This window comes from Populus trichocarpa, chromosome 18 (assembly GCF_000002775.5).
Source record: "Populus trichocarpa isolate Nisqually-1 chromosome 18, P.trichocarpa_v4.1, whole genome shotgun sequence".
NCBI classification, from domain to species: Eukaryota; Viridiplantae; Streptophyta; class Magnoliopsida; order Malpighiales; family Salicaceae; genus Populus; species Populus trichocarpa.
In genome coordinates, this window is record NC_037302.2 from 15966300 (window position 1) to 15982128 (window position 15829).

Sequence of the window (15829 nt, forward strand, 5' to 3'; positions counted from 1 at the left end):
ACCATGATGACCTTCAGATGCCTCCTCATCGGGCAATCTCTCTTTAATAATTCACCACCACCACTTTCAGTCTCAATCTCAATGATCGGACCATACCATTGCATCTGGAACGATTAAATTAGCTAGAAACAAGTCTGAAATCATCCAAATCGCATTTCAGACGGCTAAGATTTGATCAAAACAATTCTGGCCTGATGAACGGCCCAGATTCAATCTCAAATCGGGTTGCACGTAGGATCAGCTACACTGGATCCTATCCCTCGACTCACGGCACAGCTCAAACTTGGCTCAGCTCAACTCGGCTCGCGACTGATGTCGTGGCAGGTGGGTCCCGTTATGCTGACGTGTCAGCTGACATGGCTTGCTAACTGGCATGCTGACAACATGATTACATCATGATGGCGTCAACCTCCATCCGGGTTAGTCACGTCGGTCAGGTCGTCTGGTATTCGAGTCAGGTTAGCCCATCCGGGTGAAGAAGACGTGTGGCACGCGTGGGGCGCGTCGGCGCGTGTTGGCGCGTACGGCCATTTCTGACGTCTGATTTTTGCGCCGTTTTCACCGGTGTACTCGTCTATTCCTCCTCCACATAGTGATATGGTCAAAACAAAATTTTGACAACTTTCATTTTTGAGCAAAAATCAAACACCACTTTAAACCATATGCTCTGATACCAATTGTTGGGGATTTCTCCCCCTGCAGATCAGCGGTGTTCATGATCATTGCCCAAATGAGGCTAAGCACACTGACATAATATTTAACGTGGTTCGACAAATCGCCTACATCCACAGGAGTAGTCTATATTATTAGAGATAGAGAAAGAATACAACATACGGAGGAGGATCACATCCACTCAACTCAACTCCTATCTCTCATTGCTGCATAAGGCAACAGGGCTACTGCTAGCAGCCCTTCTTTCTTTCTCTCTTCTTCTCTCTTTTTTTGCTCTACTACTGGACTCTCTCTATCATTTTGTGCTGCTCTTTTGGTGCCTATTTATAGGCTTCAATGACAGCTCCTGCTACACTTGTCAACAAATGGCGGCTACTCTTTGTTAATGGTTGGTGCAGTTTCTTTTGACATTAGCAGCTGCCACCAATAACCCACCATTGTAGCCTCCTTTTTTTGACAATGTCAATAGGCTGCAAATGCTGCACCAGAAGCCCTTTTTAACTCTCACAAGTTGGCCTTCTTTCTTTGACAATGACAGCCATCTTCTTCTAGAGAATGGGCTGCAGATGCTGCCACATAAGTGGCAATATCCCAACAGTTATGCAGTTGTTTATGATAAAGTAATTGTTCTCATAATTATTCATACGATTAGGATGAATAATAAGTTTACAACCCTACAAAGTCTATAAATATCAAAGACGTCTTGTATGAAGAAGAGAACATACAAACCCCATGATAGAGAATAATATAAATCATATCTTGGGACCTCACCTAACAGCTTAAGCTTTTGGGTTGAATTGATTCTTTGACATGGTATCAGAGCCTTGATGACCAAGCGGTCACAAGTTCAAATCTTACCATCCCTATTTATTTGATAAAAATTAAGCAGAAGGTAATGTTGGTATATGCAAGTTTCAAGCCCAAAGGGCTTTCACTTGAGGGGGTGTGTTAGAGAATAATATAAATCATATTATTATAAAAAAAACACAAAAAAAGAGCCATTTCATTGGCTATTCATACACCTGTCCACTTATATCTAGTCATCACATTGGCTCTGGGGTGTTTTGTAATTGGGCTCTTATCATGGCCCTCACACCTTCTCTTGAGGCGTCTCCGCCCGTTATGGGGCGATCTAAACTTGTGCTCATATCATGGCCCTCACACCTTCTATTTGAGGTGTCTCCGCCTGTTGTCATGAGACGGTCTGATCTGGGCTCATATCATGGCCAGCACACCTTCTATCATAGGCAGTTGCACCCCCTTAATTAGGTGCCTCTACAACAGCTCATCTTTCCATCCTTGCATGCATTGGAAAGGTCTTCATCTGCTTCATTAAAAGCACAAGAGACTTCCTGTTGTACAACTTCTCACACAGTCTCTGCTCTAAGCTTTATCTGGGAACTCTTCTTCTCCTTGCACCTGTCGTCTCATTACAGTACCTCATTGGATCCTACAGGTACTCCTACACAATCTTCTTGTGCCCTCATGCAATTTCTGTTCTCTAGATTCTTTTTATTTCTTGCTTATGTTTGACAACAGCTCATCCTGTCACAACACCTATCCAAGTCAAAATAGGGTGTCAATCTTTATCCCCTTGTTGTATTTCTCTTCCATTATCAGGGTCTTCATCAATTCTCCCTTTGAGAAATCACAGTCACCGAATCTAACTTCTTTGGAGAAATCACCACTCCATCAGATCCTTGAACATACGGAACCCAACTGTTCTCTTGTGCCATCGTCTTGCTAGTCTTTAACCATTTCATTACAAACTGCTGTATATATGAAAATAGTACCGTATGGATAATCCTTCAACTAAGCAAGTTCCCAGGAAAGATTGGAGGGGTCACACTGGTCCCGCTTAAAACCCAATCTCCTAGACATAACTTCTTTTGTCATATCTATCCATCGTACTATATTTCCGTATATACAACCATTTGCTAGCTTTGTTGCGGCTTTCCCTCACAAGTGATCCAGTGATCCTATCCTGGTTTTATACCTGATTTCTCAACATCTGACGAGACTACCAGTGCTTAAATTCGTCAAGATTGGTCTTTATCAATTTCCACTTTACACCTCTAATTGTCCACATGATCGGGTGTCCACAGTGTCCCAATTTTGTCGTCCCTTAAGGCAACTAAAAAATTTCCCCACTTAGCAGTTCAGCACATGTAATTAGGTAAACATGTGCACCTTCTTCTTCTTCATCTCCATCGACCACCATGATGACCTTCAAATGCCTCATGATCGGGCAATCTCTCTTAATAATTCACCACCATCACTTTCGGTCCAAATCTCAACAATCAGACCATACCATTACATCCGGAACGATCAAATTAGCTGGAAACAAGTCTGAAATCGTCCAAATCGCATTTCAGATGGCTGAGATTTGATAAAAAAAACAATGCTAGCCTCATAAACGGCCCAGATTCAATCTCAGATCCGGTTGCATGTAGGATCCAATGATCCTATCCCTTAGCTCGCGGCTTGGCTCGGCACCTCTCGGCTCGGATCAGCTCGGCTCGCGGCTAATGACGTGGCATATGGGTCCCACTATGCTGACGTGTCATTTGACTGGGCACTGACATGGCATGCCACCTATGCATGCTAACGTCATCCTTATCCGGGTCAGACACATGGGTCAAGTCAACTGGTATTCAGGTCGGGTTAGGCCATCCGGGTGAAGAAGACGCGTGGGGCGCATCTGCGCGCTTTGACAACCACCTAGTCGGCGCATGTGGCCATGTCAGACGTCTGATTTTGACGTTGTTTTCACCAGTGGCTTCGTCTCTTTCTCCTCTACACAGTGGTATGGTCAAACACAATTTTGACAACTTTCAGTTTCGAGCAAAAATCAAACAACACTTTAAACCAGATGAAGCTCTGATACCAATTGTTGGGGATTCTAGACCCCTATGCGTCGACCAGTGGTGTTCTGATAGTTGCCCATTGGAGGCTAAGCACACTAGGACACAATATTTAACGTGGTTCGGCAAATCGCCTACATCCACGGGAGAGGTCCATATTATTAGAGATAAATAGAGAAAGGGTTACAATACAAATACATGGAAGAGAAGAATCACTTCACTCAACTCTACTCCCAGCTCTCACACACTGCTGCCCAAGGCAACAGCTCCTCTTTCTCTTTTCTTCTCTTCACTTTTATTCTCCTCACACTTTCTCTCACTTTGCTCTCCAAAACTATGCCTCTTTTATAGGCATTAATGGTAAGCTTCTTCAGCACATTTGTCAACTTTGATGGGACAAGAAAACCTTAAAACATGCCACCAATTTATGGCACTGGTGCTTCCACTAAGCATAGTGGTGGGGTATTGCCACAAAATGACAATATCCTAACAATATCCTAACAATATGTACAGATATTAATGAATGCATGCTTCACTGTGAGCAAGCCGATCTGTGTAAATTCAGAAGGTGGCTACGGTTGTATCACACCAGATAGCTAGGAATCAATGGACTAAAGGAGCCGAAGTCGCTTTAGGTATCTAATTTCACAATTTATTTTTATTAAGATAGCATTTGGTACAAGTTTAAAAAATAAAAATAAAAAATTATACGAATTGTTATTTCGTATGAGTTTACTGATTTTTATTGAAAAATATACCAGAGTAATACCACAAGATAAATTTTTAAGAGTGTAAAGGTTGGGTTTCAAGTGTTTGGTGTGTTAATAAATGGAGAGATAAATTGTTAATGACAAGGGAGAACATGTTAAAATATTAGTACTGATCGGAGAAAAGGAGATAAAAATTTATTTTGGATAACCGAAATGTGCCTATAATTTTGTCTTCTGCTACAACTGCAGGCATTGAATGTCTTCGGATAACCCAGTGTAGGCCTAGCATATGCCGCTAGCTAGAATCTGCAAATATAATATGTCCCTGGAACTTGCCAACTGATTAAACGAGAGGTACATTACAAGGCGCAGATGAAATTAATATGTTAAATATAGTTTTCCTGTGTGTATATACTTGATTAGTAGAGTTGAACGAAAGTACTGTATGGAAGCTGTTGAGAATGGAGGCAAAATGGCCAGCTGGAACGGAGACTTGATGTGATAGAACAATGAGCTGAAAGTGGCAGGGTATTAAGCTGGCAATGGGTTGTGTTCGTCAGCCATTATGGGCAGAAATCTTGGATAGAAATGGGAATGCCCCCCCTCTCCCCCCAAACCATTTCTGCTATATATGAAGCTCAATTGTGCAGAAGAGTTAGAGAAGAAGAAGCAACTGCAAGGCGCAGAAAACAGCAAGAACTGCAGCAGATGGCAGCGAAGGACAAGAGAGCATCAAGGTGCAGCAGAAGTGAGAGGAGAGATATTTTGATCAAAAGTGATATAGAGAGCATTAGTGTGTGAGAGGAATGTAACGCCATTTATAATTCTCCACATGTTGAAAAATTGTTTCTCCAACGCTCGTAGGTAAACTATTTGTGTCTCTTTGTGCATTACTTTGAACTTCTGGGCATTCGCTTTAAACTTCCGCTGTGCCACAACAGCAGCTACATCTACATCAGGGTGGAAAAGAAAAGGGAATGGCAGCTATTCGATTAGTAGTGTACATCTACATCATTTAATGATCCATTGCTTATTGCAGAAGCACAGGCAATGACACTCTCTGAAAATTGACCATCTGCCTGTGGCAATGTTGGCATTCCATATCCATTTGGAATGAGAGAAGGTTGTTACCGAGACGAAAGCTTAAAAATACATTGCAACTCTAGTAAAATTCCCCTACTTTCAATAAACGGCACTGATCCGGTGGTGACAGACATTTCGGTTGATGACAGCACCATTACGGTCAACTTTCCAATTGTCTTTGCAAATTGTGATGGCAATGAAAGAAACACGGTTATTGACTTGGAACGAAGCCCTTTTGTTTTCTCCTCCGATTTGAATTACTTATTTCAAGTGGTTGTGACAACCGTGCCTTGCTGATTCAGAATCAGTCAACAGTTGGTGGGTGCATGTCAATCTGTGATCATGAAAGTAGCGATGACGACTTATTGAGTAGTCCCAGCGGCATCAACTGTTGCCGGACTAGCTAGTATCCCTTCACATCTCAAGGTTTATAACGTAACCTTGGGAAGGTGTTGATGATGGGAAAGGCTCTGGAAGAAGACATCGGGCGAACAAATTATGGAGGCATGCCTATTTAGTTGACGAAAATTGGATGAATAATAGTGTATGGTAGGGATGAAAGCATAATGACCCCTTTTGACATGAGAGATAGGGACTGTTCCTGTAGTGCTAGATTGGAGTGTGTCATAACCCAATTCTGGGTTATTCCCCAAAATTTATTTTTTTCAAAATAAAAATTAAAAAATAAAATAAAGGCTGTCAACGTGCAGAAAGCAGGCCGGGGAATCAAGCTGCAATTTTTTGAAGGAAATTCAAGACCTAATTGGACCCCATTATGCCCAAAAATGGAGAAAAAAAATGCAAATTCAAAGTCAAATTAAATGATTATTGGACGAATTTGCATAAAAATTAAGTTCAATGACATAATTAAATTTTTAATAGGCCAATTTGATTTAATCATGGGCCAAATTAAATTTTAATTATGTTTAAGAATTAATTTGGGTCCAATTGAAGGATTTAATTAAGTGCAAGGACTTAATTATACTTTAAATGGGTCACATTAATTTTATTTTGGGCTTAATTGGTGAAAAATTAAGTTTGGGAGCCTAATTTCGGCTTAATTGAGGAGATTGGAATTTTAAGAGATCAAATTTAATTTTTTTCCAAGTTAATTGATTGAAATTAGGGGCCAAATTGCAAGAAAATTGAAGTTTTGGGGTCAATTAGGGGTTAAATTGAAGAAATTCACAGCCAAGGACCAATTTGCAAAAGGCACCAAACTTTAGGAGCTTAATTGACAAAAACCGGGGGTGAAATTGAAGAAATTGAAAGTTTGATGGTCAATTAGGGGTTAAATTGACAAAATCCGAGACCAAGGACCATATTGCAATAAGCGCGTAACTTTGGGGTTCCAATTGAAGTTCATCAGGGACCTAATTGCATTAAATCAAAAGTTTAGGGTCAATTAGGGGTTCAATTGAAACCTATTGAAAGATAGAGGACTAAATTGAAAATCTGTTAAAATCCTTAATTTAGTCCAAAACGGCGTCGTTTTGCATCAAAAAAAAAAGAGCACCAGACGACGCGTCGTCTGGTCACTGCTCATTGTCTTCCCCGTTTTACCCGAAAGAAACAGCGTGGGAGCCTACTTTGCAGGTGCATTAAATGCTTGATTTCTCCATCAAATCAAACAAAACTTGCACGTAAAGGATCCCCTGCAGTTTGTCTACAACCCCATGTGAACGGTTCAGGATGAATGACAGTGTAAAGAGGTCAACGCAGGCAGCCTTTTCCTGCAGATTTGACAACTCAGGGAGGCTACTTTGAACCAACGGTTGGGATCTTTACCAACCAAATCAAGGGCCAAAATTTTACCCCGGTGTAGAAGAGATTACCCTCTTCCACCGTCTATAAATAGAGTCTCCGTTGATGGCCTAAGGGAGAAGAAAATCGGGTCCAAACATTGCGAAAAACCAGCCTTCCTTGCTCAGTTTTCCTGCAACCGATCCATTCTCTTTTTTCTCTCTCCACCGTGGCCTTCAGCCACCACCACCCTCATCACTGGTCTTTCCACCATCAGCTCCACCACAGGAAGCCACCAACCGACCACCGAGAGCCATCGTGAACCTTTCTCTCTCCTCTCTGCAGCCCCTCCCGTTTTCTTCTTCTTCTTCTTTTGCTTCCTCTGCCACTGGCCGCCAACTCTTCCACCGTTCCTCGCAACGCCGCCACCTGGGCCATCAACTCAACCTCCTCATCACATCCGTGACCACCGCTGACGGTAGTCTTCTCCTCCGCCCGCCTACAGCTTCTGCAACCGTTTGGTTGCATGCAGAACGTGAACAGTAACGGTTCATGTTTCTGCAGAAATAATTAATATGGGAGATGGGTCGGACCTGATTCGGCCCAGATCATATGTATGGGTTGGGCCCGGCCCACCCCAAAAGAGAAAAAAATATTATGTGCCGAGTTCGGCCCAACCATTTTGGGCCGATCTTGGCCCGCCTTTTCCTTGGGCTGAGCCTGGCCCAGTTAGCTGGGTCGGCCCAACCCACATATTTAATATTATATAATATATATTATATTATAATATTATATAAAAAACAAAAAAAATCCAAAAAAATTAAAAAATCATTTTAAAAAATTTATGATTTTCTCAAATATTTTTCTATCCATTTTGCATAATATCGGGTTGTATATTTACATTGTAAAATACAAATCCGGTATTAAAATACCTATTTTTCTCCGAAATATTTCAAAAAACAATTAAAAACATTTTCAAAAAGAAAAAAATATTTTGTTGCATACGACCAAATCCTAAAATTTTCCATGCATATTTTTCATAAAAAAAACAAACAAAAATTGCATCTTTTTCATGTTTAAAAAATAAAAAAAATGGATATCGTAACCAGTTTATGATTATCCATTAGGATTTGGCCAACATGTCAAAAATCTTTTTCCAATCCTTTTTTAGGATCCAGATGTAGACTTTAATATTTGTGGAGTGTAAAATTACACGATAAAGTACACCCTCAGGTATTAAAGATACAAAGTGTAGATATGCGATGCTAAAATTCAGACTTTAGAACAGTTAAGATTTAACCCGATAAGGTAGAGACTCTCTCATGAAGAGAGATCTGCCTTGAACCTTAGAAAAGACCAACGAATAGAAACCCGACTTAGAAAAAACAATCAAACAACAATGCAGCTTACCTTAGGTAGGGTGCACTGGGGGTGATGCGTCTTCCCCTTGCACAACCAATCCCTTACTCAGACTCTCGCAGACCATAGGTTCCTAGTGACCATAATACTAAGTGGCGACTCCTGAACATTAATCATAATTCTATTATTAAAACCAAAAGCCCTTCCCAACACACAACACCTCACAACAGGAGGCACGACAGTAGCCCCCCCCCCCCCCCGATACAGGGTGCACAAATGGGGTTTTCTGAATTAACTTTAAGGACGGAATGGTTCCCTAAAGCAAGGTCTACATGTAAGTGTCGAGTTCTGAATCCTCCCATTCATTCAACCAACCAGTTGGCAACAGTTCAATTTTCTTGTACACCAGGCTTTGTAGGAAATCCTTATTTAGGTCATTGTGAAGGTAAATTCGTGGTTAATTTTATAATTTTCTTATTTTCTTTGGCATTATATTTCCTACTCCATCGGTTCTTCTTGAATTTTTTACCATTACACGGTGTAAAGATCAACTATGTTACTCTATGTGACATGTGAGAGAGAAAACGTTGGTCCTGGGAATGTGGCTGCATTTGCATCCTATATCATCTAAGAAATGACAATTGCTTAGGAGTGAGAATACTTGCATTTTTCCTGATCAGTTCCCTTTCCCTATCTGTTCATAATTGCTTGACTTTTGTTGGCCAAAATATATATTTTTTTTATTTTTTGAAATATTGGTCAAGTTCTCATGACTTTAATAAACTGGTTATTAAAGCCAAAATGCATGCTAAAATAACATATATTTTTTGAAGTTTTAATGTCTGGGATTACGAATTTATACGTAAAACGTATTCTTGATATTAAAAAGGTAGTTCTTTTATAGACATTAGACCAGTTAAGTTTCACCTCATAAGATAAGAACCTCTTTACTGAGGAGGGCTTTTCTTGAACCATAAACGGACCAATATGATAAAGACCTTAGATTTTTATCAGACAATAAAACAATGCAGCTTACCTTAGATAGGGCGTATTTGGGGTGCTAATACCTTCCCTTTACGTAACCAGTCTCCGTACCCGATCTCTGAGACCAGTTACGGTTCCTAGTGACCAAAATACTAGGTGGCGACTCCCATTCCATTTTTTCACCGCTAAGAGACAAAGAATTCCTTGTCTCCCCATATTTACTAGATATATATCCATTACATTGAGGGTGGAAGATCGCCGCGACGCCGCACACGTGCGACAGAATGGCGACTCCACTAGGGACCTTGTGGACTAAGCTTTGTTTTTGTCTGATTATTGTGTTTTATTGTTTGGTTTGTGTCCTTGTTAATATGTATTTCCTCATTTTCTCATACGTTTTAATTTTGTACATATTTGTTTGCATTGTAAAATTGCTTCATGCATCATTCACATTTTAAGGGAATTTATACCGAAAAACTTTAAGTTAGGTGAGGGACTAGCAGCTTACCTTACGACTTTTAGTCAAGGTTTAAGTTTGTGTAAACCTCGACTCTTCGCTGAGAGCTTAGATTGGTAATGATTAGTGCATGTGCTATCCCATTACTTGCTGAGCCCCCATATTGCCTTCACGAGGGTGATCACTGGGACAGCAAGAGACCCTTTTGAAACCAGGTAGAGAGCCACTCATCCTGTAATGGCCCAAAACCTATCGCTAGAGTATGAACTCCCTAATATGCATGTATATACATTTGCATCCATATGCATACATCCATTCATTTGTAAATAACATACATACATACATACAACAGGTTGGAATATAGGTCCCCAACTAGTCTACAACACCCGACTTCGAGCGAGAAATATGGAAAACGAAGAACGCGCTCACCGTGATGCCTATTTTCAAGAAAAGTTGGAATCTTTGAAGACAAGCGTGGCTCGCCTTACTAGCTTACTCGAGCAACCATTAAGAAATGCCTCTGGTGAAGGTCCTTCTAACCGACCGGTCACCTTTAATCAGACTCCAACAACAGCTCAGCCCGAAGAAAGAATGAGTGAGCATGATCAAGAGCCTCAACATGATCCAGCATTTGTACAATCAACAACACCTGCACCAGCCCCGGCAGTCATGGATGCATTTGCTAACGAGTCCCACCAGGCCAAGTCATCTGATGGCCTTGATCAAGAAATAATAGCGGCGCTAGAAGCCAGAATCAAAGTCATTGAAGGGGTAGACTTATATGATCCAGTACGGGCAGCGGAGATGTGTCTAGTCCCAAATATGGTTGTCCCAAAGAAGTTTCATGTTCCTGAGTTCATCAAATATAGTGGAACATAGTGCCTCATGACTCACCTCAAGTCCTATTGCAATAAAATGGCAGAAGTAGTGCATGATGAAAAACTACTGATGCATTTTTTTCAGGATAGCTTAAGTGGGGCAGCATTAAGCTGGTACATGAGATTGGACAACACAAAGATCCGGAGATGGAAAGATCTTATTGAGGCTTTTGTCAAGCAATACAAGTACAACATGGATATTGCTCCTGAAAGAACTAGCTTGTCCAATATAGGGAAAAAGGACAAAGAAAGCATAAGGAAATATACTGAAAGATGGCGAGAATCAGCTGCTCAAGTCCATCCTCCACTTCTGGACAAAGAGATGGTCACTTTATTTGCCGACACACTTAAAACGCCATATTACAAGCATGTGATGGGTAGTTCGACTCAACAATTCACTGATGCTGTGGTAGTGTGCGAACGCATAGAGCAAGGCGTCAAGAGTGGTAGAATTTCTGCACCTACCGAGAAAAGAGGCTTCGAAAGGAAGGAGGTCAACCATGTTGAAGATGGCTACAAGGGTAGGAAGAATTTATCCCAAAACTACCACACTCTATCCCAAATTGCCAACATCAAAAAACCTGAACCCTTTCAAGCCAAAAGCCAAATTGGAAATTACCAAAGGGTCCAAGAACAACTACCTCCATTACCGCTCCCCCTGAATGAAATGTGTCATAACCCAATTCTGGGTTATTCCCCAAGATTCATTTTTTTTTTTCAAAATAAAAATAAAAAAAAATAAAATACAGGCTGCAAAATAGGCAAAAATCAATATGCAATTTTCGGAGGAAATTCAAGGCCTTTTGGCACCCCATTGTGCCCAAAATCGGAGAAAAAATGCAAATTCAAGGTCAAATTAAATGATTATTGGACAAATTTGCATAAAAATTAAGTCCAATAACATAATTAAATTTTTAATAGGCCAATTTGATTTAATCATGGGCCAAATTAAATTTTAATTATGTTTAAGAATTAATTTGGGTCCAAATGAAGGATTTAATTAAGTGCAATGACTTAATTATACTTTAAATGGGTCAAATTAATTTTATTTGGGGCTTAATTGGTGAAAAATTAAGTTTGGGAGCCTAATTTGGGCTTAATGGAGAAGATTGGAATTTTAAGAGACCAAATTTAATTTTTACCAAGTTAATTGATTGAAATTAGGGGCCAAATTGCAAGAAAATTGAAGTTTTGGGGCCAATTAGGAGTTAAATTGACAAAATCCAAAGCCAAGGACCAAACTGCAGAGGCGCCAAACTGGAGGGGCCTAATTGACAAAATCCGGGGGGCCAAATTGAAGAAATTGAAAGTTTAATGGTCAATTAGGGACGAAATTGCATAAATCCGAGACCAAGGACCATATTGCAAAAGGCCCGTAACTCTGGGGCCGAAGATGAAGTTACGCCGGGACTAAATTGCATCAAATCCGAAGTTTCAGGGTCAATTAGGGAATAGTATTGAACGAAATTGAAAGACGGAGGACTAAATTGAAATTCAGCAAAATTCCCTATTTTATCAAAACGGCGCCGTTTTGATCCAAAAAAGGGGCAGGACCAGGCGACGCGTCGCCGGATACTGTTCATCTTCTTCTCCACTGAGCTGCCCGAGTGGCCGACTTCAGGCCGTGTTTTTTGCCTCGTTTGGCACCCAAATCCGACAAAGCATGCGCCAAAATGTCCACCTGGAACCCCGTTATCCCGGGGAGTGGTCCGGTCGGGTCGAAAAGGTTTGAAACGACTCCGTTTATTGGCCCAAAGTGTGCACCTCGGGCAGTCTGCAAATTTGGCAGTTCGAGGTGCCCAATTTGAGCCAACGGTTTGGATGACTCAGGTCGAATCAAGGGCTGATACTTTTTCCCCATTGAAGACAAGATTGCTCTCTTTCCAGCCCTATAAATAGGAGCAATTTTCATGCTCAAAGGGTGGAGAAAAACGAGCTCAAAGTTGGCCGAAAACCAGCCTTCTGTATTCCTGCAAACAATCCTTTTTCTGCTTTCTCTCTCCACCGTGGCCTTCAGCCACCACCACCTTCTTCACCTGGCTTCTCACCATCATCCCCACCTCCAGTGGCCATAAAACCATCTCACGTGACAGTTGCACCACTTCTCTCCCTCTCTCCTCTGTAAAAATCTTCTCCTCTGCCACCGTGACTCCTGCAGCGGCGGCGACGGCAGAGCCAGCAGCCACCACCTTGCCCAGAAGCTCTCTTCCTTCCCAAAGGCAGCCGGGGTAGCAGCTCTTTCCTCAGCTACACCAACAGCTCCAGCCATGAGCTTTCCTTCTCCTTTGCAGGACTCTGCTCCTTCTTCTTCCAGCCGGGACCAGTGCACGCCGCCGTCCTCGCTGCCTCCAGTCGCACCGCGCACCACCAGCCAGGCCGCCAACTCCCTCCACGCCAGGTAATTCTCTCCTCCCCTTCCCCTTCTTCTTCGCCGTCTCTGTTCACTGAGTGAACAGTGGACGTGAATTATAATTCACGTCCTACTGTTCACGCATGAACAGTGGACGTGAATTATAATTCATGTCTACTGATCATGCAGTGTATTATATCTTTTTCTTTATCTTTTTTTTTCAGAAAAAAAAAACAATTTCAAAAATATAAAAAAAAATTCAAAAAAATTCAAAAAATCATTTAAAAAAAACTTGTGACTATCTTAAATATTTTTCTGCCAAGTTTGCTTAATATTGGATTGTATACTTACATTGTAAGATACAAGTCCGGTATTAAAATACCCGGTTTTCTCCGAAATATTTAAAAAAAATTCAAAAAAAGAAAAAATATTTTATTGCATACGGCCAAGTCCTAAAGAATTTTCCAAGCATGTTTTCAGAAAAAATTGCATCTTTTTCACGTTTTAAAAATCCAAAAAATGGATATCATAACTAGTTTATGATCATTCGTTAGGGTTTGGCCAAAATATCAAAAACCTTTTTTTTAACTCTCTTTTTTTCAGGATCCAGGTGTAGACTTTAATATTTGTGGGGTGTAAAATTGCACGATAAAGTACACCCTCGGGTATTAAAGATACAAGGGGTAAATAAATGCAATCCTAAAATTTAGACTTTAGAACGGTTAGGATTTAACCCAATAAGGTAGAGACTCCTTCACGAAGGGAGATCTGCCTTGAACCTTAGAAAAGACCAACGAATAGAAACTCGACCTAGAAAAAAAATAATCAAACAACAATGCAGCTTACCTTAGGTAGGGTGCACTGGGGTGATGCGTCTTCCCCTTGCACAACCAGTCCCTTACTCAGACTCTCGCAGACCATAGGTTCCTAGTGACCATAATACTAGGTGGCGACTCCAAAGAACCAAGCAAAACACCAATAATAATAAAAAAATCGCCAGCGGACGCCGCGCGGATTTTGACGTGCGACAGAATGTACCAAAAGTTATTAAGCATCGAGCAAGTAGCTCCCGAACCTCTGACACCGGTGCAACCACCTTACCCTAGCTGGTACAAACCAGAGCTCACTTGCGAATACCATGCTGGTATTGCTGGACATAGTATCCATACTTGTAACGCCTTCAAGAGAAAACTTTTGCAATTAATCAAGGCAGGGTGGATAGAATTGGAAGACACTTCTAATGTGAACACAAACCTTATACCTAATCATGCTTGAAGTGGTGGATCAGTAAAGGCACTAGAGGCAGAATGCTCAGAAAGCACCGATGGTCAAGGTAGGGTGCGAAAAAGACAGCTTAAATTTTGAAGGACTTGACTTTCGACCACAGTTCTATTGTCCTCATCGTCAATGAGACATCTACAAGAGTCGTGGTGGGGAGGCTAACCTAAGAGAAGATTTACCAAATTGGAAGAATGAAGCTGACCCTATTATTTCCTCGATCATGTTTGTTTTAACTTGTTTCAGTCTTGTTGGTAACTTGGCTCACAATGCAACAAGATTTTCTTTGTCAAAAGAGCCTTCATGTTAATAAGATCAAGTGTTTTCCTGTGTTCATGACATGTCTTCATTTTTTGTTGTTGTTTCATGTAAATAACACTCTGAGCACAATATTTACTCACAAAACCACTGCACCAAGAATCCTTCGGTGTGTTTCCTTTTTCTTCCAAAGAATTTTTGGGAATTCAAAGTTTAGTACAAAAATAAAAATCATTTTGGTGTTTGTTCAAAACTAACGAGTACTGAAAATTCAAGTGATTTCTTAGAAAGGTAACCATACACCTAAAAAACCAAAAAAAAAAAAACAAAAAAAACACCATGAAGTGACTCCAAAGTTGAGTTTTATTTGAATGAATAATGAGAAATCATTTTGCATACTCGCCTGAAAGCAAGGCTTACCGATCCTAAATGCATACATTTGAAATGAAGAAATGCCATCTTTGATAATCATTTCACGAAGCTAAAAATATATCCTTTGCAGTCCCTTTTGAGCTTAGTAAAGTTTTTGAAAATAACATTGGCTAGGATTACACCTTACACTGGGGGGCAAGTGCGAGAGATATACCAAAATCCTCAATACTGAAAAGTGCCTCAAATAACACTAGAGGGGCATGGAATGAGCAAAGACGCCCAAACAAAACTGGAGGGCATGAAAAAAAATAATCCAAAGGATACAAAAGAATTGAGCTTCTCACAAAAAAAAAACTGATATGATGATGCTCAACCAAGTGAAGAAAGAAAAAACAAATGAAAGAGCCCAAGCCCAACACTGGGGGGCACGATAGACCATTTCGGAAAGACATTCAAATGACAAAAGGTCAAGAAACAAGCACAAGTGATCCTTAGTCTTGAAATCCCTTAAAACACCTTTTGAGCTTGAAAATATCCTTTTTCTTCATAACCAACAGCCCAAGCCTACATTACGTGCCTAATCAAGCCCTTTCTGATCAAAGGCAAGCAATCTGGATCGGTAGGCAGTGCTTTCTCATGCGAACCAAATCATTATTCATACAAATAAAGTGAATGTTTTGAACACTAGTTCTTTGAAACCCTCAAATTAAATCTGAAACTTTTTTGACCAACCAAATGTCACTTCACATTTTCAACAAAAGCAAAACAAAGAGTTTTCATCACTTCTGAAAACCTCTTCATAGGAATCACTTGAATTTCTT